The sequence below is a fragment of the Schistocerca cancellata genome, chromosome 1 (assembly GCF_023864275.1).
Source record: "Schistocerca cancellata isolate TAMUIC-IGC-003103 chromosome 1, iqSchCanc2.1, whole genome shotgun sequence".
Classification (NCBI taxonomy): domain Eukaryota; kingdom Metazoa; phylum Arthropoda; class Insecta; order Orthoptera; family Acrididae; genus Schistocerca; species Schistocerca cancellata.
Window position 1 is genome coordinate 165440180 of NC_064626.1, and position 27879 is coordinate 165468058.

The window sequence follows — 27879 nt, forward strand, 5'->3', positions numbered from 1 at the left end:
TCTTACCAACGCGAAAACTAATCTCTAGTATAAGTAAAGATATCTCTTATAATTTCTATATTTTCTAGTGATTGCTTCAAAATGTATTTGTCAGAAATTAAAGGTGCATCTGTTGTTATTATCATCAGGCTGGCAATTGGTTTGCAGCAGCTTCTTTTGCTATGACTACTCTACATTTTGTAGCATATTTTCTTCTTTCGTCGTCAGTTAATTTGACATTTAAATAGCAAAACTATTACTTTCAACATTTCAGTACTTTAATTCCGTCGAAATCACCGACTGAATTCCATTACAGTTCATTCTTCTGTTTTAAGCTTGTTGATATTTGAATTATAACGCCATGATAATAACCGAGCGTCTTAGCAAGCGGTTTCCGGGTTCAGAGAGGCGCGCCGGTTCCAGATCGAATCCACCTGGCGGATTAACAAATAGGTCTAGTCAGCCTGGATGTGGCTTCCAGACGGTTTCCCATATCCGACTAGGTGGATACTGGTCTGGTATGCAGGTCATTGCAACATCCCAAAAGTAACATGCCGACCCCATGACGACAAGTCATAATTGCTAGTAAAAAGAAGAAATGTGTTTGTCTTACAACATCCTTTCAAGATACTACACATTCCGCTGAGCTGGTTCTCCGTTTTCTTTTTTTCCACTTCCGACAAAATAACGATTTCAATTTTATTTAACTCCTTAACTTTAATTCTAGTTCTCAGTTTTCATAAGTTCCTTTTAGGGCTACGTCAACTTACAGAGAATAACATGTGCTGTAGGATAAACTCCAGCCACATACCCTTCTCAACTACTTTCTCCTTTTCATATTCATCGGCTCTCAGAACTACAGTCTGGTTTCTGCAGAAGACATAGAAAACCTTTCCATTCCCTTATTCTGCACCTAATAACTTCCAAAGACCATATTTCAGCAAACGAGACAGAATATTTTTCTAAATCCACAGATGGAATAAATATGGGTTTGTTTCTCGTGAACGTATTTCCAAAGATATCTGGTAGGCTAAGTACTGGCTCGTGTGTTCCTAAATTTCTCCAGAATACAAACTGATCTTCCCATTGGCCGGCTTCTATCAGTCGTTCCATCCTTCAGTGATCCCAGTAGCAAGGAAGACGTGTGCCGAAAGTTGAGAGCTTTCCCGAACTGTCTGGACACATCTGTAACATCGACCACTGCAGTTTGTTTATAGCTAAGATACTATATGAAGCTGTAATTTCTATGAAACAATTTTATGCATTTAGGAATGGCATGTGGGGAAGATGATTGCTTCAGTGCATCTGTAAGAATCTATATTCCTTTAACTGTAGCGTCAATGTGGCACTACACAATAGTGTGCGGCACTATAACACAACATTACTTCTGAGGTATTTAAATACATTCCTTTTCACGACTGTAATTTTTTTTTATTTCTTCACCGTGTATGACCAGTGTAAAATATGAGAATTTCTTACATATGAAATATTAAACGAAACTGAAATTATTTCGAAAAATTTGTAAAGCGGACATTGTGGTAATGTTGGCACATTCGTGTTGCATCCAGTCGCTAGAACTCTTAGTGGCTGAACCAGAAGCTTGAATATGTGGTCAGTCTTCGACAGCAGTTGACCGTAAGAGGAAAGCTAATGTACAAGAGCGTGCTGAAAACTAATGCCTCCGAAAAGCTAGTTACAGCTTTCTTAAATAAAACAAACTTTATTACCATCCACGTCTTTATTCTTCGTCTCTACATATTTATTTCTCAACGTAGTCACCCCGTGGACAAATACATTTCTCCCAACTAAAGACCAGTTTACTGATAACTTCACTGTAGAATGTTTGTTGAGGGAATCATAACCACACCTAGTTTCCATCGCTTCACGTCGAGCATGTTTTATAAGTTTTGAAAATACTCCGAGCTCTGTCACACGCGTTGAGGTTAGCGCCACCGTCTCCTTCATTACGAGCACGGGCAATCGAAACTCGAAAATTACTGATGTCAATACTTTAGTTACCGTAACACAGCTTTCATTCATCTATGGATTTCAAATGCAGGAACGTTTCCTGCGGCTAGAAACTCGATTACAGCACGCTATTTCTCACGCACCGACGTCATTATGTTACACACCTTCATACTATACGCTACAACTCGGAGCTCTCTATCGGCATAGCGTTCCAACTCGTATCAGCGAAGCGGCAAAGTCGATCGACTAAAATCCATGACATAGTACGTTAACCGATGTTGATAACAGAATAAGTAACTGGCAGGCAGTACTTTTCGGTACTTCCTCGTAGGTAGGAGTCAAATAGTACGCAAGGCACATTGCACGCGTGCAGCAATTGCATGTGTCTGCGAGATTCATTGCAACTTACAAGGACCACTGTAGGTTGGTTACCTGTAATAATGCTTCAAGAAGTATAAAAGGAAGAGTACTGATTGCGTACATGAAGTGTAAGGAATGTTTACATTTGGAGATGAGAATTTATAATTTGGAATTGTGGAACGTTGATACTGTCATTCCACTATACCGCTTCTGCAGCATCCAACAGTGCAAGATAGAACCATTTCAGACTTTTAGCTTAGTAAAAGGCTTGCCAGTGTTCGAGAGATTTGGGCAACATAATTTTCATGTGAACTTTTTAATCACAATAATTTCATAGTCATCGTTAACCCAAATGATTATTACCTGGAACAGGACCACTGTCTAACTATCCTACTTCCGATTATCACATTATGAATTCCAAATATTATTACTGTTGAGGAGCCGGCCGCTGTGGCCGATAGGTTCTAGGCGCTTCAGTCTGGAACCGCGCGACCGCTACGGTCGCAGGTTCGAATCCTGCCTCGGTCATGGATGTGTGTGATGTCCCTAGGTTAGTTAGGCGACTGATGACCTCAAATGTTTAGTCCAATTGTGCTCAGAGCCATTTGAACCATTTTTGAACTGTTGAGGAGAATAACTGATGACCTCAAATGTTTAGCCCCATTGTGCTCAGAGCCATTTGAACTATTTTTGAACTGTTGAGGGGAATAACTTTGTCAGAAAGTAAACCTATTTTTGTTGAGTCCTGAAGTTTTGCTAATTAATTAGTCATGATTTAAAGTTTGAATAACGAGTGTAACGACTAACTTTGAAGTTAACATTCAAAAGAATTTTTGAAGCAATTGAGTCTGGTATATTATAGTAAATACTACATCTTCTTTAGCTATACTGATTAATTTTCTGTGCTTTTCGTATTTTTCCCGTATTAATGTCTTGAGTATTGTATTCCAGCGTCAACATAGTGCTTTTCCCATTCTCTGAAGTATTTAACGTTTAAGAAACATGCTACTGAGAATGAATTTTAAATGAAATTTCCTAGCGGATTCGAAACTCGAACTCGAGAACTTTGCCTTTCGGGGGGCAAGTGGTCTACCATCTGAGCTACCCAGCACGACTTATAACCTGTCCTCACTGCTTTAACTCCGCCAGCAACCCTCCAGCAGACCTAGCACTCCTGGAAGAAAGGGTTGGTTTGTTTGTGGAATTGAAGGGACCAGAAAAAAATGGCTCTGAGCACTATGAGACTTAACTGCTGAGGTCATCAGTCCCCTAGAACTTAGAACTACTTAAACCTAACTAACCTAAGGACATCACACACATCCATGCCCGAGGCAGGATTCGAACCTGCGACCGGAGCGGTCACGCGGTTCCAGACTGAAGCGCCTTTAACCGCACGGCCACACCGTCCGGCTCTGGGACCAGAAGAAAGGGTACCCTGAGTGCAATTCAGGTTTTATCAACAGCCACAAATCTGCGCAAAATGCCTCTGCGGATTCCTGTGGAGCATCGCTAGACATTGTGTTTTAGTTTTGTGCTCTATGCGCAATTTGTTCGGCTGTGAGCAGTCGCGGCACCCACTTGACACACAGCTGCCTGATAGCCAGTTCTCCTTGTAGGATATTATGCACTCACCCAGTTGAGATGCTTACAATCTCTGAAATCTCACGAATTTTTATTCAGCTGTCTTGCATTACCATATCATGGATTTTGTCAGTGGTTTCCAGTGTGGTGACCTCTACTGGGCGGCCACAGTAGTATGTAGTCTTCAGTGATAGTGCAGAGTCCGCGTGAATTTCACTGAACTGTCTGGATACGTGCGGCAGTCCAACCTTTCAACTGAAAATGTTTAATAACTCAGTTGTCTCCATTTCTAATCTCAATCGACATACTGACGAATTCAGACGAGTATCAAGAATTTCGTACGTTGTTGAAATGCTTTAGAAGGACCTTGAACTAATCAGTCTCACCAACCGTGAGGGAGCGAGAAATACGAGGTGCATTCAAGTTCTAAGGCCTCCGATTTTTTTTCTCCGGACTGGAAAGAGATAGAAACATGCACATTGTTTTAAAATGAGGCCGCGTTCATTGTCAATACGTCACAGAGATGGCAGCACCGTACGGCAGATGGAATTTTACCGCCAGCGGCGAGAATGAGAACTGTTTTAAATACGTAAAATGGCGACGTTTTCCTTACTTGAACAGCGTGCAATCATTCGTTTTCTGAATTTGCGTGGTGTGAAACCAATTGAAATTCATCGACAGTTGAAGGAGACATGTGGTGATGGAGTTATGGATGTGTCGAAAGTGCGTTCGTGGGTGTGACAGTTTAATGCTATGCCGATAGAGAGCTCCGAGTTTTAGCGTATAGTATGAAGGTGTGTAACATAATGACGTCGGTGCGTGAGAAATAGCGTGCTGTAATCGAGTTTCTAGCCGCAGGAAACGTTCCTGCATTTGAAATCCATAGATGAATGAAAGCTGTGTACGGTAACTAAAGTATTGACATCAGTAATTTTCGAGTTTCGATTGCCCGTGCTCGTAATGAAGGAGACGGTGGCGCTAACCTCAACGCGTGTGACAGAGCTCGGAGTATTTTCAAAACTTATAAAACATGCTCGAGGTGAAGCGATGGAAACTAGGTGTGGTTGTGATTCCCTCAACAAACATTCTACAGTGAAGTAATCAGTAAACTGGTCTTTAGTTGGGAGAAATGTATTTGTCCACGGGGTGACTACGTTGAGGAATAAATATGTAGAGAACATCGTGTGACAACAAACCGAAACAACCTCGGGCTCGCACAAGCCGGTCTGACGACATGATCGAGAAAGTGGAGAGAATTGTTTTGGGGGATCGCCGAATGACTGTTGAACAGATCGCCTCCAGAGTTGGCATTTCTGTGGGTTCTGTGCACACAATCCTTCATGACGACCTGAAAATGCGAAAAGTGTCACCCAGGTGGGTGTCACGAATGCTGACGGACGACCACATGGCTGCCCGTGTGGCATGTTGCCAAGCAATGTTGACCCGCAACGACAGCATGAATGGGACTTTCTTTTCGTCGGTTGTGACAATGGATGAGACGTGGATGCCATTTTTCAATCCAGAAACAAAGCGCCAGCCAGCTCAATGGAAGCACACAGATTCACCGCCACCAAAAAAATTCGGGTAACCACCAGTGCTGAAAAAATGATGGTGTCCATGTTCTGGGACAGCGAGGGCGTAATCCTTACCCATTGCGTTCCAAAGGGCACTACAGTAACAGGTGCATCCTACGAAAATGTTTTGAAGAACAAATTCCTTCCTGCACTGCAACAAAAACGTCCGGGAAGGGCACAACTTTGAAGTGATTCCTCATGCTCCCTACTCACCTGACCTGGCTCCTCGTGAGTTTTGGCTTTTTCCAACAATGAAAGACACTCTCCGTGGCCGCACATTCACCAGCCGTTCTGCTATTGCCTCAGCGATTTTGCAGTGGTCAAAACAGACTCCTAAAGAAGCCTTCGCCGCTGCCATGGAATCATGGCGTCAGCGTTGTGAAAAATGTGTACGTCTGCAGGGCGATTACGTCGAGAAGTAACGCCAGTTTCATCGATTTCGGGTGAGTAGTTAAGTAGAAAAAAAAATCGGAGGCCTTAGAACTTGAATGCACCTCGTATGTTCCCTTCTATCGTGAAAATTTATCAGACATCTCAACTCAGCTTCTCATACCCGGACCTGATGAGGGCCTGATACCAGATCGTTTCATCACAACTGATTACAGGAAAGCAGTCATGAACGGGACTAGCTTCAGTGATACTATGTCAGACAGCGTTCGGTTCGTGGAGAAGGGAGAGCGACTGTCGGCCGGTGGACGCGGCAGCACCGGAGCGGCTTCTCCGGGCCCTCGGGAAGGCTTCGCCATCACCAGGGAAGCCCGCGTCGTGGCATCCACGTGAGCCGAGGTGCCGTGTCTCGAGACCACTGAACTATTCTCCAGTCCGTGGATCGAGGGTGAAACTCAAAAATGTGCTGGCTTTTCTTCGGCCCACCCCATTGCCGTGGAGCACATTCTTGTCAAACGTAACACAGAATCAGAGACGTGCAGGATGGTTATAATTAAACTTCGCCTACTTCCGCCAATTTAAACAGATGATTGTTCACCGTAGCGGTATCCAACATTATACTAACTACGGTCAAACTGTGTGCTGCAGGATTTGCGTTCTCAGTCGCGTTAGCGTCTTGACTTGCCACTACGGGCCGGTTGAGGCACGGCGACGTAGCGTTGAAACACAAGCATCAGTATACATTAGAGTTGCAGACAGACAGCATAGGTCTGGACAAGGTGTGCAGGGCTTTACTCGTGAAGCTGTTTTATCAAAACATCAATAATACTGCTGCTGTTCTCGGGTACCGACGCATTAAAGGAATGCGGAGACGTCCTCTTTCCGCACCAGGCTTGAAGAATATGATTCGGAAGTTCGAATTAAGTAGCGATTTGGGAATTGTTCCTTTAATAGACTGCGTCACAAGTCGTTGAACTACTTAGTGTTACCATGGCTGAGAATGCTGGACGCAATGTGCGACCTTCAAGCAGTGCATGGGCTGTGTCACCACAGCTAACTTCCCGTGGCCCGCCGTACGAAAGGTTCTGCGAACTACTAGGGAATGCTTTCCCTACTGTAGTTCCACGCTGTCGTGGGTGCAGATGGTCGCCACATTGAATAACGTTCGTAACCTGGAACGTACACATGATACACAGTTAACAAATACACTGAAGTGCGAAATAAAGTAGTACAGGCATGCATACTCAAACACGGAGACATGTTAACAAGCAGATACGGCGCTGCGGTCGACGACTCCTATACAGGGTGTTACAAAAAGGTACGGCCAAACTTTCAGGAAACATACCTCACACACAAAGAAAGAAAATATGTTATGTGGACATGTGTCCGGAAACGCTTACTTTCCATGTTAGACCTCATTTTATTACTTCTCTTCAAATCACATTAATCATGGAATGGAAATACACAGCAACAGAATGTACCAGCGTGACTTCAAACAATTTGTTACAGGAAATGTTCAAAATGTCCTCCGTTAGCGAGAATACATCCATCCACCCTGCGTCGCATGGAATCCCTGATGCGCAGATTCAGCCCTGGAGGATGGCGTATTGTATCACAACCGTGCACAATACGAGCACGAAGAGTCTCTACATTTGGTACCGGGGTTGCGTAGACAAAAGCTTTAAAATGCCCTCATAAATGAAAGTCAAGAGGGTTGAGGTCAGGAGAGCGTGGAGGCCATGGAATTGGTCCGCTTCTACCGATCCATCGGTCACTCAATCTGTTGTTGAGAAGCGTATGAACACTTCGACTGAAATGTGCAGGAGCTCCATCGTGCATGAACAACATGTTGTGTCGTACTTGCAAAGGCACATGTTCTAGCAGCACAGGTAGAGTATCCCGTATGAAATCATGATAACGTAGTCCATTGAGCGTAGGTGGAAGAACATGGGGCCCAATCAAGACATCACCAACAATGCCTGCCCAAACGTTCACAGAAAATCTGTATTGATGACGTGATTACACAATTGCATGCGGATTCTCGTCAGCCCACACATGTTGATTGTGAAAATTTACAATTTGGTCACTGAAGTGAGGATTGACACATTGTTGGATGAACCATTCGCAGAAGTGTACCCGTGGAGGCCAATCAGCTGCTCATAGTGCCTGCACACGCTGTACATGGTACGGAAACAACTGGTTCTCCCGTAGCACTCTCCATACAGTGACGTGATCAACGTTACCTAGTACAGCAGCAACTTCTCTGACGCTGACATTAGGGTTATCGCCAACTGAACGAAGAATTGCCTCGTCCATTGCAGGTGTCCTCGTCGTTCTAGGTCTTCCCCAGCCGCTAGTCATAGGCTTGAATGTTCCGTGCTCCCTAAGACGCCGATCAATTGCTTCGAACGTCTTCCTGTCGGGACACCTTCGTTCTGGAAATCTGTCTCGATACAAACGTACCGCGCCACGGCTATTGCCTCGTGTTAATCCTTACATCAAATGGGTATCTGCCAACTCCACATTTGTAAACATTGCACTGACTGCAAAACCACGTTCGTGATTAACACTAACCTGTTGATGCTACGTACTGATGTGCTTGATGCTAGTACTGTAGAGCAATGAGTCGCATATCAACACAAGCACCGAAATCAACATTACCTTCCTTCAATTGGGCCAATTGGCGGTGAATCGAGGAAGTACAGTACATACTGACGAAACTAAAATGAGCTCTAACATGGAAATTAAGCGTTTCCGGACACATGTACACATAACATCTTGTCTTTATTTGTGTGTGAGGAATGTTTCCCGAAAGTTTGGCCGTACCGTTTTGTATCACCCTCTGTAATACAACAAGTGTCTGGCACAGTTGTTAGATAGGTTACTGCTGCTACAAGGGCAGGTTATCAAGATCTAAGTGAATTTGAACGTTATGTCATAGTCGGCCCACGAGGGATGGTGCACAGCATCTCAGGGGTAGCGATGAAGTGGGGATTTTCCCGTACGACCGTTTCACGAGTGTACCGTGAATATCAGAAATCCGGTAAAACATCAAATCTCCGACATCGCTGCGGCCGAAAAAAAGATCCTGATAGAACGGGACCAACGACGACTGCAGACAATCGTGGAACATGACTGAAGAACAAACCTTGCGCCCTTGCTGGGCCGTCAACAACTGTCAGCGTGCGAACCATTCAACGAAACATCATCGATGTGGGCTGTGTCACCGCAGCTAACTTTCCGTGCCCCAATCGTATGATGACTGCACGACAAAAAGCTTTACGCGTCGCCTGGGCCCGTCAGCACCGACATTGGACTGTTGATGACTGGAAACGTGTTGCCTGGTCGGACGAGTCCCGTTTCAAATTGTATCGAGCGGATAGACATATACGGGTATGGAGACAACCTCATGAATCCATGGATCTTGCATGTCATCAGGCTGGTGGAGGTTCCGTAATGGCGTGGGGCATGTGCAGTTGGAGTGATATGGGACTTGTGATACGTCTAAATACGACTCTGACAGGTGACATGTATGTAAGCATCTTGTATGATCACCTGCATCCTTTCATGTCCATCGTGCATTCCTACGGACTCAAACAATTCCAGAAGGACAATGTGACACCTCATACGTCCAGAATTGCTACAGAGTGGCTCCAGGAACGCTCTTCTGAGTTTAAACACTCCCGCTGGACACCAAACTCCCCAGAAATGAACAGTATTGGATGTATCTTGTATGCTTTGGAACGTGCTGTTCAGAAGAGTTCTCCACCCCCTCGTACTCTTACGGATTTGTGGACAGCGCTGCATGATTCATGGCATCAGTTCCCTTCAGCACTGCATCAGATATTAGTCGGGTCCATGCCACGTCGAGTTGTGGCACTTGTGTGTGCTCGTGGGGGCCCTACACGATATTAGGCAGGCCTACCAGTTTCTTTGGCTCTTCAGAGTTTTCCCATCGCATGTGGAAATTGTAATGTACCTCTTTCAGTGATTTACTCGTTATTATACAGGGTGATTCAAAAAGAATACCACAACTTTAGGAATTTAAAACTCTGCAACGACAAAAGGCAGAGCTAAGCACTATCTGTCGGCGAATTAAGGGAGCTATAAAGTTTCATTTAGTTGTACATTTGTTCGCTTGAGGCGCTGTTGACTATGCGTCAGCGTCAGTTGATGCTAAGATGGCGACCGCTCAACAGAAAGCTTTTTGTGTTATTGAGTACGGCAGAAGTGAATCGACGACAGTTGTTCAGCGTGCATTTCGAACGAATGTGGTGTATTAAACGTTGGTATAAACAGTTTACAGAGAATGGGTGTTTGTGCAAAGGGAAAAGTTCTGGACGGCCGAGAACGAGTGATGAAAATGTAGCACGCATCCAGCAAGCATTTGTTCGCAGCCCGGGAAAATCGACTCGCAGAGCTAGCAGAGAGCTGCAAATTCCACAATCAACTGTATGGAGAGTCCTACGAAAAAGGTTAGTTATGAAACCTTATCGTCTGAAATTGGTTCAAGCACTGTCTGCAGCTGATAAGATTAAAAGAATCGATTTCTGTGATTTTATCCTTGCTCAAATGGAAACAGTTGAATCTTTCGTTTCAAAGATTGTGTTTAGTGATGAAGCAACTTTCCACACTAACGGGAAAGTCAACCGTCACAATGTCTGTATAAGGGGCACTGAGAATCCGCGGGAAACAACTCAGTATGAACGTGACTCGCCTAAGGTGAACGTTTTCTGTGCCATTTCAGCCAATAAAGTTTTTGGTCCCTTTTTCTTCGAAGGTGCTACTGTAACTGGACTGCAGTATCTGGAGATGTTAGAGAATTGGCTGTTCCCTCAGCTCGTACAAGAAGCACAACAATTCATATTTCAGTAGGATGGAGCGCCACCACATTGGCACTTATCTGTCCGTAACTACCTGAACGTCAACTACCCGAGGCGATGGATCGGCCGCCAGGCAGCCCGTGACAGAGCACTTCATCACTGGCCTCCAAGAAGCCCTGATCTTACCCCCTGCGATTTTTTCTTGTGGGGGTGTGTTAAGGATATGGTGTTTCGGCCACCTCTCCCAGCCACCATTGATGATTTGAAACGAGAAATAACAGCAGCTATCCAAACTGTTACGCCTGATATGCTACAGAGAGTGTGGAACGAGTTGGAATATCGGGTTGTTATTGATCGAGTGTCTGGAGGGGGCCATATTGAACATCTCTGAACTTGTTTTTGAGTGAAAAAAAACCTTTTTAAATACTCTTTGTAATGATGTATAACAGAAGGTTATATTATGTTTCTTTCATTAAATACACATTTTTAAAGTTGTGGTATTCTTTTTGAATCACCCTGTATAGTATAGAGACCATGCACTTGTTCCACGCTCCCTTGTAGCTTGCAGCGCCTCTCATCCGCAAAGTTATGGTGTTCGTTGTTATTAGTACTTTGTTATCAAGAAAAGCTGGACTGATAAGTAAAATAGTGAGTATGTAGCTAAAAATATTCGTATCTCATTGCTTTGTGTAGTAAGTTTCTGCTATGTATCGGGAGATGATACAGAGTTGCGTCGCCCGCATCTTGCCCGCACAGGATGAGACGCTCTGCTGGACATCTGTCTACACGAACCCACCGTTGCCCCTACAAACATGGCTCTGCGCTGTTTTAGGAACTGTAAATAATTCTTCCTGGCTGCAGCGTACTGTTTATAACATTAATGTGTGGAAGTTAAGTAACTATGTCGACCTTAAGATTTGTTTGAACATCGCAGCATTTAACGACACATAGTCGTATAAAATATGGTATGGCGTTGCTTTCGCTTGACTTCCGAAGTGGTTCACTCGGTCATTCTCAGTCATTCATAGAACGACCTATAGTCCTACACATTTATCCGGTCTCCCAACCATAGTGCACCTCGGCATTTCATACACTAACAGACCACTGGTAGAGTTGATAAAAAGTCAAAGGTGGTAACAAAAACCGAAGACCGACTGGAGTCTGTACCTCCAAAAATATGGGTGTGTAGCCTGGTACGTAACAAACAATTAGCCTTCCTCCTGGTGTGGGGGTCGGGCAGCAGCATTTCCGTCCGCCCTTACAGCACAGACTCGCACTCGCCAATTTTGACTTCAACGGCATAGGTTTCTTGGTGACCTCAAGCTAAGATCTACTGTTTTGAACGTTAAAATTTAACTTCTTCACCTTTGAAATGAGAATTGTAGTTCTTCGCTTTCGGAAATTAAAGTAATATTCACTTTCGATCTTTTTGGGAAACGTAATGACTCACTGTATAACGTTAAGTTCTTCATGAGTAACATTAAAGGCATGCCGAATTCGTGAATAAATAAATAGTATTACATAAAAACCATTGCAGTCAACGTTCTGAAATAATGTAGCCCAATACAGATTTTCGAAGATGTAGTTGTGAAAGTTTATGTAATGGTTCTAGACAAGCTGTCTGTTATTTTCTGTTAGTATTTTGCTTCACAATAAACACGAAAAATTGTTGAAAGAACTGGAAATTTGATTTCTTCTATTATATTCACAGAAGTGATATAGGATTTACTGAAAAGTTAATAAATGACAGCTCTTAACATTTCATAATTCTCAGGGTCTATCCGAGTCGGTTCCATGGTAACTACTGTGTCAGCTTGCACTTTGATCACGAACGTTGACTGTGTACTGCTCACGGTGGAGGCAGTAGAAGGACTATATCAGCCAGTAGCAAGTATTACAGCTGAGCTTATCACAATGTCTCGAATGGATCATCGTCAATATTGCTACATGACTTCGCTACATAACATTCCTTTTTCCTTCAATTGACATTATTTACTGACGCACCCAAGAAAACACAACTGTGCGGCGTACAGCGTAAGAATAATTGGTACATTAATGTTCAAACTGCTACATCTTACACAGTGAAGGTATAGTAAAAATGTGCGGTTAAGGAGCTGTGACGAGCCACGCCAAATAGATCTGCAGAGAGCTAATACATCGTGGTGTGATATTTTCTTAGTTCTAGTGAAAACAGGCCTAATTGTTTGACAAATGCGTTAATATTTAACTTGTATAGATTTCAGAATAGGACACCGTATTTTGAGATTTTACGTAATGTCAGTTCATTCAACAGTTCCACAACAAAACAGAATACTTTCACAAAATAGTTGATATGGGTAAGTGTCAAGAGTCCAGACATGCGACGAGTGTCACCGGCATACGTGAATGGCCATGAGGTCTCATGCACTCACAGATTCACAGATACCACCGAAATCGCTAAATGCAAGATTCAGTATTCTTGAACTAACCTACGCTGCTTAGAAAGACTATCCAGTATACGTAAGAAGTCATTCCTCGCAAGTTTCAAATACGCGATCTAACTAGGCAAAGTCTGACTGAAACATTGTGTATAAACTATAGTATGCACGAAAACCGCTTTCATGAACTCTCCTGAGCTCCAAACGCTTAGAGCAATATCTAAATGGACCACTAGTACAAATATGGAATGCGGTACCCATGGATTCAAGACTAAGACCTTGTGAGTTCACTGAAATCATCTTGGTAAAAACTCCAAAGTTAAAGACGAGATGCAACTTCATGCAGCATTAAATTAGATAATGTAGGCGCTGACTTGACAACGTGTAGCATTTATGAAGAGTTAAATTTTTTTTTTTTGGTCATCAGTCTACTGACTGGTTTGATGCGGCCCGCCACCAATTCCATTCCTGTGCTAACCTCTTCATCTCCGAGTAGCACTTGCAACCTACGTCCTCAATTATTTGCTTGACGTATTCCAATCTCTGTCTTCCTTTACAGTTTTTGCCCTCTACAGCTCCCTCTAGTACCATGGAAGTCATTCCCTCACGTCTTAGCAGATGTCCCATCATCCTGTCCCTTCTCCTTATCAGTGTTTTCCACATATTCCTTTCCTCTCCGATTCTGCGTAGAACCTCCTCATTCCTTATCTTATCAGTCCACCTAATTTTCAACATTCGTCTATAGCACCACATCTCAAATGCTTCGATTCTCTTCTGTTTCGGTTTTCCCACAGTCCATGTTTCACTACCATACAATGCTGTACTCCAGACGTACATCCTCAGAAATTTCTTCCTCAAATTAAGGCCGGTATTTGATATTAGTAGACTTCTCTTGGCCAGAAAGGCCTTTTTTGCCATAGCGAGTCTGCTTTTGATGTCCTCCTTGCTCCGTCCGTCATTGGTTATTTTACTGCCTAGGTAGCAGAATTCCTTAACTTCATTGACTTCGTGACCATCAATCCTGATGTTAAGTTTCTCGCTGTTGTCATTTCTAGTACTTCTCATTACCTTCGTCTTTCTCCGATTTACTCTCAAACCATCTGTGTACTCATTAGACTGTTCATTCCGTTCAGCAGATCATTTAATTATTCTTCACTTTCACTCAGGATAGCAATGTCATCAGCGAATCGTATCATTGATATCCTTTCACCTTGTATTTTAATTCCACTCCTGAACCTTTCTTTTATTTCCATCATTGCTTCCTCGATGTACAGATAGAAGAGTAGAGGCGAAAGGCTACAGCCTTGTCTTACACGCTTCTTAATACGAGCACTTCGTTCTTGATTGTCCACTCTTATTATTCCCTCTTGGTTGTTGTACATATTGTATATGACCCGTCTCTCCCTATAGCTTACCCCTACTTTTTTCAGAATCTCGAACAGCTTGCACCATTTTATATTGTCGAACGCTTTTTCCAGGTCGACAAATCCTATGAAAGTGTCTTGATTTTTCTTTAGCCTTGCTCCCATAATTAGCCGTAACGTCAGAATTGCCTCTCTCGTCCCTTTACTTTTCCTAAAGCCAAACTGATCGTCACCTAGCGCATTCTCAATTTTCTTTTCCATTCTTCTGTATATTATTCTTGTAAGCAGCTTCGATGCATGAGTTGTTAAGCTGATTGTGCGATAATTCTCGCACTTTTCAGCTCTTGCCGTCTTCGGAATTGTGTGGATGATGCTTTTCCGACAGTCAGATGGTATATCGCCAGACTCATATATTCTACACACCAACGTGAATAGTCGTTTTGTTGCCACTTCCCCCAATGAGTTGAAATAGCAGCAAACTAAACTATTCATTTAGCTGATGGCCCTGTGATTCTCAAAAAGAAAACCGCGTTTAGAATTTGCACAAGCATTTACTTTGTAGAAATAATTAAAAACAATAAATCATATCAGAGGAGATTTCTAAGTGCAAAAGGTAAAAACAGAATTTGAACTCCTCTAAAATTCAAGATAAGTTGCGTTGGAGTAATTCCACGAAACCATGACTCTACATTCATCACGATAAACTTCACAGCTCATAGTCTCAACAACAAACGTCGTCAATGACTGCACTTCCGTGGGGTGAGATAAGATTTCTCTCTCTCTCTCTCTCTCCTAAATGTCTGCACTGACTTGTCTGTACAGACAAATCGTTGCGAGTGAATGACTAGCCGGCTAAAAAAGTTTCTGTATCCGTGTCAACTTTAGCGCCACTTGAATCGACGCGGACCGGATTTGCATGCCAATTGAAGTGCTTTAATACTTCATATACGGCACGACATGTTTCCGGAATTATGTGGTTCAACTATGAAAGTGACAAAACAACAGAAAATTTTAGATAAGCTTCGGTTCTGCTATTTGCCAATTACCACAATGTAAGGTCTTTCATACGCACTTCTCAGTCTTCTCATTATAGTGTCATTTATCCTTCTCTACGGGGTAGTATTGTGCAACAACACAAAGAACGCCTCTTCGTCCTAAATAATGAAACCCGTCTTCTTTTTCAATAATTAGCTTCTTCAAAAGACTAACAAGTGAAAGCGTTACACGTTTTAGAAGCCAGAGTCCACCTTTTTCTTTTTGTAACTTCGTAATAATAGCAGTAGACAGGATAATTATCTTATAAGCTAATTTTATAACATATCGTGTTACACATTAAGTGTTAAAACAGTCATCCGGTCTGCACATCTGGCCAGTGTCAATTCAAGTGCCGCCAGACTTCGTTCAGGCCGAAAACAGACAGCAGGCGATTCGTTTACAGGAATTGTCTGTGCAAACACTGTCTGTACAGACGCAGTCTAACAAATACAGTCGCAACACTCTCTGGTGCGTTAAGTTGGTACGGCTTGGCAGCTGAAGCGACACTAGCGCTCCAAGCGGTGAGAAAGCAGACGGTCACCTGACTCGTGAGGATAAAGTTTGTTTTTTAATTATTTTTATTTAATTAACGGAACAATTCTTATAATTTTGTGTTCCATGCCTTTGTAAGTTATCAAGAGACATGAATTTTCGTGAAATACTTGAAAAAATAGCCGAATCAAATTGATTCAATGACAACAGCCACAACTTATTCAAGAAAAAATACTTTGGATGTCTTTATTTGCAGCTTATTTCGCTGAAAGCAAGAGAATATTAACAAGGTTCATGCATGAGAAGCATACATTTCTGTTGCCTGTTGTTATTATCAAAGGCACTTTCCTTGACACTTGAAATAATTTTAAGGAGTCCAATGATTACCCCTTTCATACACTTCATTCGACTTTCTAATACACGAAAATCTTTGTAAATGTATTTACTTTTGCTTCAAAAGCGAATTCGTTGAAGATTCTTGCCGTTTGTGGCTCAGATTTAGTAACAATCGTGCAATTGGTTTCTCCTGTGTTGGCAAACAGTTTTATTGCGTGTAATGATTTATTATCACGTCTCTGCGATTTTTCCTTTAGTTAGAGTTGTGATGGCTCATATGATACGTTAAATAATATAGTTACTATGTTCGATACACATTTGCTACGTCCCACATTCACTGATTTGGCTGGAAGCATAGCGAACAAAACTGTGCTTTGTTGGACAGATGTAACAGAGCTGTAAATAAACTGTCCTGTAATGCACAGTTCGTATCTACCATGGTCCTTCGGAAACCAACTAATCACAAATGTGGTGCAGTTTCTTCGTTGTTGTCATTTTCTGGCGCTATGTACATTTCTACTGTAAAAGAAGTTACAGATCAATATAAATATTAGTATATCGTATCCAGAAGTGTCGCTTACTGACCGCTTGGGGCGCTGCTATCGCTGGGGAAAACAAAAACGAGACGAAATGTCGCGACTGTTATGGTAGACTGTGGTACTGGTAAGTCAGTGCAAATATCTGAGCGCGTAAAAGACCCTTAAGAAGTCCGCACAGGCCTCACACATCACAGACGTCGTGCAATTTTGTTTGTGGATCTTTCGCGCATGTGATAATCTTTTCGGTCATAGCAGGCATGTTTGGCAAACATGAGCTTACCGCACGTATGTGTAATTAAAGCGTGCTCACTTTCAAACTTTTCCGACTCAAATCTAATATTCTTTCTTTTTGAACGATTCGAAAAGGTCATCCAACGGGCTGAAGGTTGTTGTTGTCGTGGTCTTTAGTCCAGAGACTGGTTTGATGCAGATCTCCATGCTACTCTATCCTGTGCAAGCCTCTTCATCTCCCAGTACCTACTGCAACCTACATCCTTCTGAATCTGTTTAGTGTATTCATCTCTTGGTCTCCCTCTACGATTTTTACCCTGCGTGCTGCCCTCCAATACTAAATTGGTGATCCCTTGATGCCTCAGAATTTGTCCTACCAACCAATCCCTTCTCCCAGTCAAGTTGTGACACAAATTTATATTCTCCCCAATTCTATTATATACCTCCTCATTAGTTATGTGATCCACCCATCTAATCTTCAGCATTCTTCTGTAGCACCACATTTCGAAAGCTTAGATTCTCTTTCTGTCCAAACTAGTTATCATCCACATTTCACTTCCATACATGACTACACTCCATACAAATACTTTCAGAAAAGACTTCCTGACACTTAAATCTATACTCGATGTTAACATATTTCTCTTCTTCAGAAACGCTTTCCTTGCCATTGCCAGTCTACATTTGATATCCTCTCTACTTCGACCATCATCAGTTATTTTTCTCCCCAAATAGCAAAACTCATTTACTACTTTAAGCGTCTCTTTTCCTAATCTAATACCCTCAGCATCACCCGAATTAATTCGACTACATTTCATTATCTTCGTTTTGCTTTTGTTGATGTTCATCTTATACCATCCTTTCAAGACGCTGTCCATTCCGTTCAGCTGCTCTTCCAGGTCCTTTGCTGTCTCTGACAGAATTACAATGTCATCGGCGATTCTCAAAGTTTTTATTTCTTCTACATGGATTTTAATTCCTACTCCGAATTTTCCTTTTGTTTCCTTTACTGCTTGCTCAATATACAGATTGAATAACATCGGGGATAGGCTACAATCCTGTCTCACTCCCTTCCCAACCACTGCTTGCCTTTCATGGCCTTCGACTCTTATAACTGCCATCTGGCTGCTATAAAAGTTGTAAATAGCCTTTCGCTCCCTGTATTTTACCCTGCCATCTTTAGAATTTGAAAGAGAGTATTCCAGTCAAAATTGTCAAAAGCTTTCTCTAAGTCTAGAAATACTAGAAAGGTGGGCTTGCCTTTCCTTAATCTATTCTCTAAGATGTGTCGTAGGGTCAGTATTGTCTCACGTGTTCCAACATTTCTACGGAATCGAAACTGATCGTTCCCGAGGTCGGCTTCTACCAGTTTTTCCATTCGTCTGTAAAGAATTTGTGTTAGTATTTTGCAGCCGTAGCTTATTAAACTGATACTTCGGTAATTTTCACATCTGTCAACCCCTGCTTTCTTTGGGAGTTGAAGGTATAAACGTTTATTAACAACCCTTGGCCACTTTTGGACAGCTGTAAAATTGTTTTCTAGATAAGTACGTGGACACGTAAAAATCATTAATTGGTGACGACGACCTTACAGCAAAGAAGTTCATGTCAAGTAACATGCTATGTGTGACCATCAGTAAAACCAAATAAAATCCATTACAAAAAACCATTCCCGTTAGAGCTGTGTTAAGCGTAAAAATCTTCACACTGAAATGTACACAAAGTTACAAGGTAGTGGAACGGCCCGTATGTTGCTACTGCCAAGCGGCGACTCATGCCACGTAACTGGACATGAGCTGCTCTGCTCTGTAGTTTGATTTTACGTGTCCATGTACACTTGAAGAAGACAATTTTAAAATTGTTGAAACCAAGGGGTTGTTAATAAACTTTCACGCCTGAAGTGAGTTGCCTGATTTTCTCAAATCAATCACTTACATTCACCGTTGCTGAACAGCACCTACTTCAATATTTTAAACTTCATTTCTTTATCTTACGTCAATACGAAACAATGTCTATTTTAATCAAAACTTGGTAGACTCTTATGCATTGGAACTTTTCATCTGATGATGTTGATTTGATCGAAACTGTTAGCGAGCGAAATTTTATTTCAGAAACAGAACTTGGTGGTACATAAACACGAGTATCTTACAACATTCCGCCAACGTTAATCCACTTACGATATTTGCTTAATGCAGTTTTAGGTCTACCTTAAACATCCCGGCCTGAAAATAATCTCGGCTGGGTTGATGACGTAGGCTGAAGTAAATAAATATTACACTATTGGCCATTAAAATTACTACACCACGAAGATGACGTGCTACAGACGCGAAATTTAACCGACAGGAACAAGATGCTGTGATATGCAGATGATTAGCTTTTAAGAGCATTCACACAAGGTTGGCGCCGGTGGCGACACCTACAACGTGCTGACATGAGGAAAGTTTCCAGCCGATTTCTCATACACAAATATCAGTTGACCGGCGTTGCCTGGTGAAACGTTGTTGTGATGCGTACCATCACGTTTCCGACTTTGATTAAGGTTGGATTGTAGTCTATCGCGATTGCGGTTTATCGTATCGCGACATTGCTGCTCGCGTTGGTCGAGATCCAATGACCGTTAGCAGAATATGTAATCGGTGGGTTCATTAGGGTAATACGGAACGCCGTGCTGGATCCCAACGGCCTCGTATCACTAGCAGACGAGATGACAGGCATCTTATCCGCATGGCTGTAACGGATCGTGCAGCCACGTCTCGATCCGTTGAGTCAACAGATAGGGACGTTTGCAAGACAACAACCATTTGCACGAACAGTTCGACGACGTTTGCAACAGCATGGACTATCAGCTCGGAGACCATGGCTGCGGTTACCCTTGACTATGCATCACAGACAGGAGCGCCTGCGATGGTGTACTCAACGACGAACCTGGGTGCACGAATGGCAAAATGTCATTTTTTCGGATGAATCCAAGTTCTGTTTACAGCATCATGATGGTCGCATCCGTGTTTGGCGACATCGCGGTGAACGCACATTGGAAGCGTGTATTCGTCATCGCCATACTGGCGTATCACCCGGCGTGATGGTATGGGGTGCCATTGGTTACACGTCTCGGTCCTCTCTTGTTCGCGTTGACGGTACTTTGAACAGTGGATGTTACATTTCAGATGTGTTACGACCCGTGGCTCTACCCTTCATACGAACCCTGGGAACCCCTACATTTCAGCAGGATAATGCACGACGGCATGTTGCAGGTCCTGTAAGTGCCTTTCTGGATACAGAAAATTTTCGATTGCTGCCTTGGCCAGCACAATCTCCAGATCTCTCATCAATTGAAAACGTCTGATCAATGGTGGCCGAGCAACTGGCTCGTCACAATACGCCAGTCACTACTCTTGAACTGTGGTATCGTGTTGAACCTGCATGGGCAGCTGTACCTGTACACGCCATCCAAGCTCTTTTTGACTCAATGCCCAGCCGTATCAAGGCCGTTATTACGGACAGAGGTGGTTGTTCTGAGTACCGATTTTTCAGGATCTATGTTCCCAAATTGCGTGAAAATGTAATCACACGTCTGTTCTAGTACATTTGTCCAATGAATACCCGTTTATCATCTGCATTTCTTCTTGGTGTAGCAATTTTAATGGCCAGTAGTGGGTATTAAAGAAAAAGCTTTTCGTTTAGAAGTCTCAAATACCTGGCCAGAAAGCGAAGCGTACCTCGTGTCTATAATGCGATGGTAGGAAGGGCACCTAGCTCAGAAGAGGGAACGACTTTCTTTGGTGATTCCGTAATGAAAAAAATCGGATAGGACCAGAAAGGGGAATGAGATTCCTCCGCCGCGGTATGAAAGGCTGGAATAGGTCTCTGTTAGGTGGTAGAAAGTGCGGCTTCTCTGCGATGCCATTGTCCGTCCCTAAAGCTCCACGTTCTTTCATAAAACTACTCCACCGACTCTGAGGGGGTTCAGGGTCTCGATTTTAACCAGGCGGAAAATAGATTCCGCAGTACTCGCGGAAGGAAGTTAGGGTGAGCTTTGGGGACGCCTCCCCGCATTTGCGGCTCGCTGTTGCGGGTTTTATTGCTGGCGGTGCCTTTGAATGCAGGAGCGGCGCTATCGACCCCGGACGGCATTCCGGGGTGCCGGCGATAAAGGCGGCGAGGCGTTTTACGGCGCTCTCACACTTTCTGCATAGTGGCTGATTTGCGTGCGACAGGTCGGAAGTATTCCTCGCGCACAGTGGGCGTCTCTGCGAAAGGCATATCCGATCAAGAGAGCCAGATGGCCAGTTGTGTGGGGCAATTCACACGAATTTATACGCCGGTGGCTACACTGTCAGAGAGTCTTGATGCTAGTCAATTCAAACTGATGGAGCGAATCGATTTGTGGGGATATGAAATGGAATATTACGTAGTTTTAATAATGGTGAAGCAGGTGGAAGAGCTGGATTCGTCGGTAGTATCCTAGGAAAATGCTATCGGTCTATAAAGGAGATTGCCTGCAAATAAAACCGCTGCCCTCCATTGAGAATATTGTCTGTGGCATGCATACCAGATAAGAATAACAGAGAATATTGAACGTATACAAAAAAGGGCAGCGAAAATGTTCATATGTCTTTTTGACTCACGGAAGTGCATCCATCACAGGAGTACTAGAGAAACTAAATCAAGGAATGCTCGGATGGAGACACCAACTATAACCCGGAAAGATACATACTAAAATGCCTGAGGCTCGAGCCAATCTGCCGGTTTCGTTCTTATTGACAGTAATAATTACTCAGTAGAGAGATAAGGACATATTTTGGCGTTTGTACTAGTACAATACAGGTGCTGATTTGCAGATGAATCTTGCATGATGTTTGCGGAGGTTCTTATTCCCCTCTAACTCAATATTTTTTCCGTTAATCGTACGTTTGTTCAATTTTGGCTAGTGTTTTTTTCTGAGTCTTGGCATCGCATCCGTCTGGACATGGATGGCAAATCGTTTCTGAGACCAGAGTCCGATGGTGCTTGGCATACCTGACTCAGGTAACCGAGTGTCCAATGCAGTGGATGAGCCGGCACCTACCTCCTGGGTTTGTTAGCCATGGCGTATAACGTACTGGCGGTCTTGTTATTGGTGGAAGTATCGTACCCTGATGTGTCTAAAAATTCCTCGGTGACTGTGCCGGTTGCAGATACCGTTTCTCAGAGGTCATATGGACAGCCGCCTGCACACTGGGTCTAGTTGGGATGTAATAGTATCGCAGCTGGCTTCAGGGTGAATTAGCAAAGCTGATGTGCTTGGAATTCCTAGGGGGAATGTGGTCTGCAGATAAGATCGTACAGATGCCGTTGCTCCTGTTTGGCCCACCTCCCCCTCTTGGACATGATGCATAGAATTCATCGACCCACATGTTGGACGCGGGCAGCTACGCCTTCGAGGCTGGGTGACACCCTTAAAACTAGCCCTTGTGGGGAGTTGGCATCATCTTTCAGAGGGGCGACAGCTCTAGCGTCACCGCCAGGGTGGGAACTCCGCAGAAACATATTGTAAAATTGCTGAACCAAAAATTTATGTGATTGGGTCTTGTTACAACAAACTTTTAGGAGGAGAGTGGGACATCTTAGCTATGTGGTCTCTCACTGGCGGTGTTTCTAACACTCGATCTCATTGGGGATTTAATAATTTTTGCCGGACTTTCCCGCAGAGAGCTCAGAGGAGCCTCATTTTAATGTTCTGTAGGTCAGGACGCAAAGCAGTGAGGACTCTTGGTACGGACGCGGAGCCGCACAGATTCTTGGTCGGGTTCTGAGGTGCGGAATTCATCCTCTGAACGGGCCGTAGGAAGTTTTGTGGGGTGCATACCGTCTGCTGAAAACGACCTCACCGAACCGGTTCCCGCCAGATCACCGAAGTTCAGCACTGTCGGGCGTTACCGGCACTTGGATGGGTGACCATCCTGGCCGCCATGTCCTGTTGCCATATTTCGGGGTGCACTCAGCCTCTTTATGACAATTGAGGAGCTACTCGACCGAGCAGTAGCGGCTCCCGTCAAAGCAAACCATCATAACGACCGGGAGAGCGGTGTGCTGACCACACGCCCCTCCTATCCGCATCCTCAGCTGAGGATGACTCGGTGGTCGGATGGTCCCGATAGGCCACTTATGGCCTGAAGACAGAGTTCTTTGCTTTATATTATCTGTAGTTGCTGAGGTCGCAGCTCATCTTGGCAATTTCTAGCATCAAAGCGAGGTGAGATGCTAGAGATGAGGCACAAAAATGCGCATTTTCAATTACACATGGGGATCTCGTTTTAAAGCATGCTGTGGTAGTCTATGGCCTAGCCAGACTCACTTATTTGGGTTCTTGCAAGTATGTTCCTAATACCACCTTAACGATGCAGTCATCATGTGTGAAGTAACCATGTACTTAATTAACTTGAGTGACGCAAATTAGTTGTCACACTATGTTCTTGCCCCTCTCTCGGACGGTGCCCCTCAGTTTCTGGTGACTGTATAACTGTACGGACTTCATGCTATGATTTACTCATCTCCAGTATGTGACTGAGAGGTTCATCGTTCGTATCGCACTGCTCCCCATTTAGAATACTCTGTAATAAATTATAGTCATAATTACCACTATTTCGATTCAGATGGACCCCTTGGTCCCATGATGAACTTCAGAAAAACCACATCCTCGAAGCACTTGCTAGGACATCTAAATTTACATGGATACACTGCAAATGACTTTTAAGTTCCAGGCAGAGGCTACATCGAACCACCCCATGGAACCACTCCCTTTCCTTACGTTTCCCTTGCACACTTCATTAGGTGCACCCGAGTCGTATGGAAGGGCGGCGGCGGGGATAAACGTTATGCATATCGAATGGGGTGACTCAATTCAGATCAAAGACAAAATCCCAGTGGCATCTTGAGTTATAAAGTTTAAAGAACCAGTATTACGTGAGGAGTCTCGGACTATACTAGAGCCCCTTACATGTATTTCCCTTAGTTACTATAAGGAGAAGAACAATTTACAGCATATATGCAGGCATTTGAGGCACCATTCCGTTTCCGCTCTGTATGGAAATGGAGCTAGAAGAAAACCTCTGCCATGTAGTGGTTTCCAGACTAGATGTAGACGTTAAGTGGGAATTTGCTAGTTACATCACGTAACAGATTTTTCAAGGAACTACAGTATGGAGCACCTGAGGTGGGAGCCCCCAGTGTCGTTAGATCGGCTGTGTCCGCTGGATCAGAAGACTACGCTCTTCCCGCCTGGGCAGCTCGAGCTTCCCCCTCCGTCAGACAGACACCCTGTTAAAATAAGTACAGCCATCATGAATGAAGTGCATCTGGCTAAGATGTTCGAGTAAGTGACTTTATTCTATTGTACACACACATAGCTCACTTACCCTGTGCTTCAAAGACGAAGCTGCCATACCGACCTACACATGGACCACGCTGTATCAGTAGTTGATTTCAGTGCGTATCAAGACTGTTGATATGTACCTGTAAATAAAGAAAAATTAATTACAGAACATTATTTTTTTAGGTCTTGATTCAGACTTTACCACTACTCTATGCGAGAATAAGCTGAGCTACAGTTCAAATAGAAACATTTGTTATTACGTATACCAGCATATGGAAGGTAAGACTACGACTAATATTGGTACTATAAGCGACCGCGTAAAAAAAATATTACTATACATTATTATACAACTGCAATGACTCAGATACCACAAAGGGCGTCTCACTAGTAATAAAACATCAATAAAAAATTTAAAAGTAGCAGTACAATCAAACCTTCGCATTTTCAGGCTGCAACAAGAACACGTCTTTACCTCCTGGTTGGAAAGCAAGTGACAGAACCAACTAGTTCAACAGCCACTCTCGCTGAATCGCAGGAAGACCCTTAAAATTGGCCAGTCGTCAGGGACTGTTCCCTTATCCGTTCCTCGTATTTCTTTAGTATAAAAGCTGTAATGTATTAAAACTAGACTTTTCCCTGTGGCTTGCTCACGTTTGTGTTCGACACGTATATTAAACACACCTCCTCCTCCTCTCCTCTCTATACCCACCTCTTCTCCCCCTTTGCCTGTCCAGCTCATCCTCCCACCCCAATCTGTCAATCTCCTCTTCATTTCCTCCTCCCCTCTCTTTACTCATCTCCTCCATCCACCCTCTCTGATCTTATCTTCCTTCCTCCCCCAAACCTCTGACCATTTCCTCCTTCCTCCCATGCCCTACCAATATTGTGCTCCCCTCTCTTTCCATCTCTGCCTCCCATCTACCTTATCCACCTGTCCTCTACCGTTCTACACCTGCCAACTGCCTCGTGCAACTCTCTCTCCTCGACTCTCTATGTATACACTCCTGGAAATGGAAAAAAGAACACATTGACACCGGTGTGTCAGACCCACCATACTTGCTCCGGACACTGCGAGAGGGCTGTACAAGCAATGATCACACGCACGGCACAGCGGACACACCAGGAACTGCAGTGTTGGCCGTCGAATGGCGCTAGCTGCGCAGCATTTGTGCACCGCCGCCGTCAGTGTCAGCCAGTTTGCCGTGGCATACGGAGCTCCATCGCAGTCTTTAACACTGGTAGCATGCCGCGACAGCGTGGACGTGAACCGTATGTGCAGTTGACGGACTTTGAGCGAGGGCGTATAGTGGGCATGCGGGAGGCCGGGTGGACGTACCGCCGAATTGCTCAACACGTGGGGCGTGAGGTCTCCACAGTACATCGATGTTGTCGCCAGTGGTCGGCGGAAGGTGCACGTGTCCGTCGACCTGGGACCGGACCGCAGAGACGCACGGATGCACGCCAAGACCGTAGGATCCTACGCAGTGCCGTAGGGGACCGCACCGCCACTTCGCAGCAAATTAGGGACACTGTTGCTCCTGGGGTATCGGCGAGGACCATTCGCAACCGTCTCCATGAAGCTGGGCTACGGTCCCGCACACCGTTAGGCCGTCTTCCGCTCACGCCCCAACATCGTGCAGCCCGCCTCCAGTGGTGTCGCGACAGGCGTGAATGGAGGGACGAATGGAGACGTGTCGTCTTCAGCGATGAGAGTCGCTTCTGCCTTGGTGCCAATGATGGTCGTATGCGTGTTTGGCGCCGTGCAGGTGAGCGCCACAATCAGGACTGCATACGACCGAGGCACACAGGGCCAACACCCGGCGTCATGGTGTGGGGAGCGATCTCCTACACTGGCCGTACACCACTGGTGATCGTCGACGGCACAGAAAAGTGCACGGTACATCCAAACCGTCATCGAACCCATCGTTCTACCATTCCTAGACCGGCAAGGGAACTTGCTGTTCCAACAGGACAATGCACGTCCGCATGTATCCCGTGCCACCCAACGTGCTCTAGGAGGTGTAAGTCAACTACCCTGGCCAGCAAGATCTCCGGATCTGTCCCCCATTGAGCATGTTTGGGACTGGATGAAGCGTCGTCTCACGCGGTCTGCACGTCCAGCACGAACGCTGGTCCAACTGAGGCGCCAGGTGGAAATGGCATGGCAAGCCGTTCCACAGGACTACATCCAGCATCTCTACGATCGTCTCCATGGGAGAATAGCAGCCTGCATTGCTGCGAAAGGTGGATATACACTGTACTAGTGGCGACATTGTGCATGCTCTGTTGCCTGTGTCTATGTGCCTGTGGTTCTGTCAGTGTGATCATGTGATGTATCTGACCCCAGGAAAATGTCAATAAAGTTTCCCCTTCCTGGGACAATGAATTCACGGTGTTCTTATTTCAATTTCCAGGAGTGAATTTCTTCCTTCCCTCCACTATGTCCGTCCCCTCCTCTATTTATCTTAACCTGCTCCCAGCTGCGCTCATTGATACATGTAGTCTTTGTCATACAGATGAATAAAGCAAGCTCACGGTACTACCACAACATACTTGTCATGCAGGGCAGCCTGCATGTTCGGTCCCTGAAAACTGTTTCTTATCTCTGACATGTATGGTGCCCTGCAGAGCAGGTGAATTTGAAAGGCTAATAATCTTTTTACACAATGTCTGCTGTGGAAGGCAACCTATACATCAGGGGCTGAAAAGAAACGTGTTTTGTCTATATCTTCACTCCTATTGGAGCTAGGAGGTTATAAATCCCACAGTGTTGCTACTCATGAGGCCTGCTGTTTCTGTTCCAAATTTGGCTGCAATCGATCCAGGGGTTAATTACTATGTTGCAGATGTTCCAAAGAACACTGAAGAATAAACTTTTACATACATTAAACTCCAATATTTTGTGTAGAACGTATTGTGCAAGAATTAATTTAAAAATGGTTGTCACTTTTCCTTTGACTGAAAGGCAAACAGTTGCACTACATCTCATCCTAAATATTCCCAGTTCAGAATTCCTGTGCCATACTATCAATTATTCTGGTATTTGACTAAAAAATCGCGAACTCCAGTATGGATCAATTACTCGAAAACCCAATCTACCTAGGAAATGAGAAGTAAAAGTTTTAAAAAATTACAGCCGGAGAACACATTTGACCTACATTTGAAAAATATTACAATTGTATTTGTGTCCACCACGATCTGATTTCATATATACGTTACTAACAGCATTCCAATTGCTTACAGCGATGGACTAGCGGGTATGAATGAGTTACAGTTAAGGGAGTTTGTGGGGGTCTGAGGTTAGTTGCATGTTGAAAAAAAAATCGCTATAATGTTCGCATGCCAAAAGTCTTAGGAAATTTTTTAAAGGTGCTGATTAAGGTAGGATGAGGCAACTGCTACCCCATTTTTCAGTCAGAGTCTTTTAAATAAACAGGAAAGTATT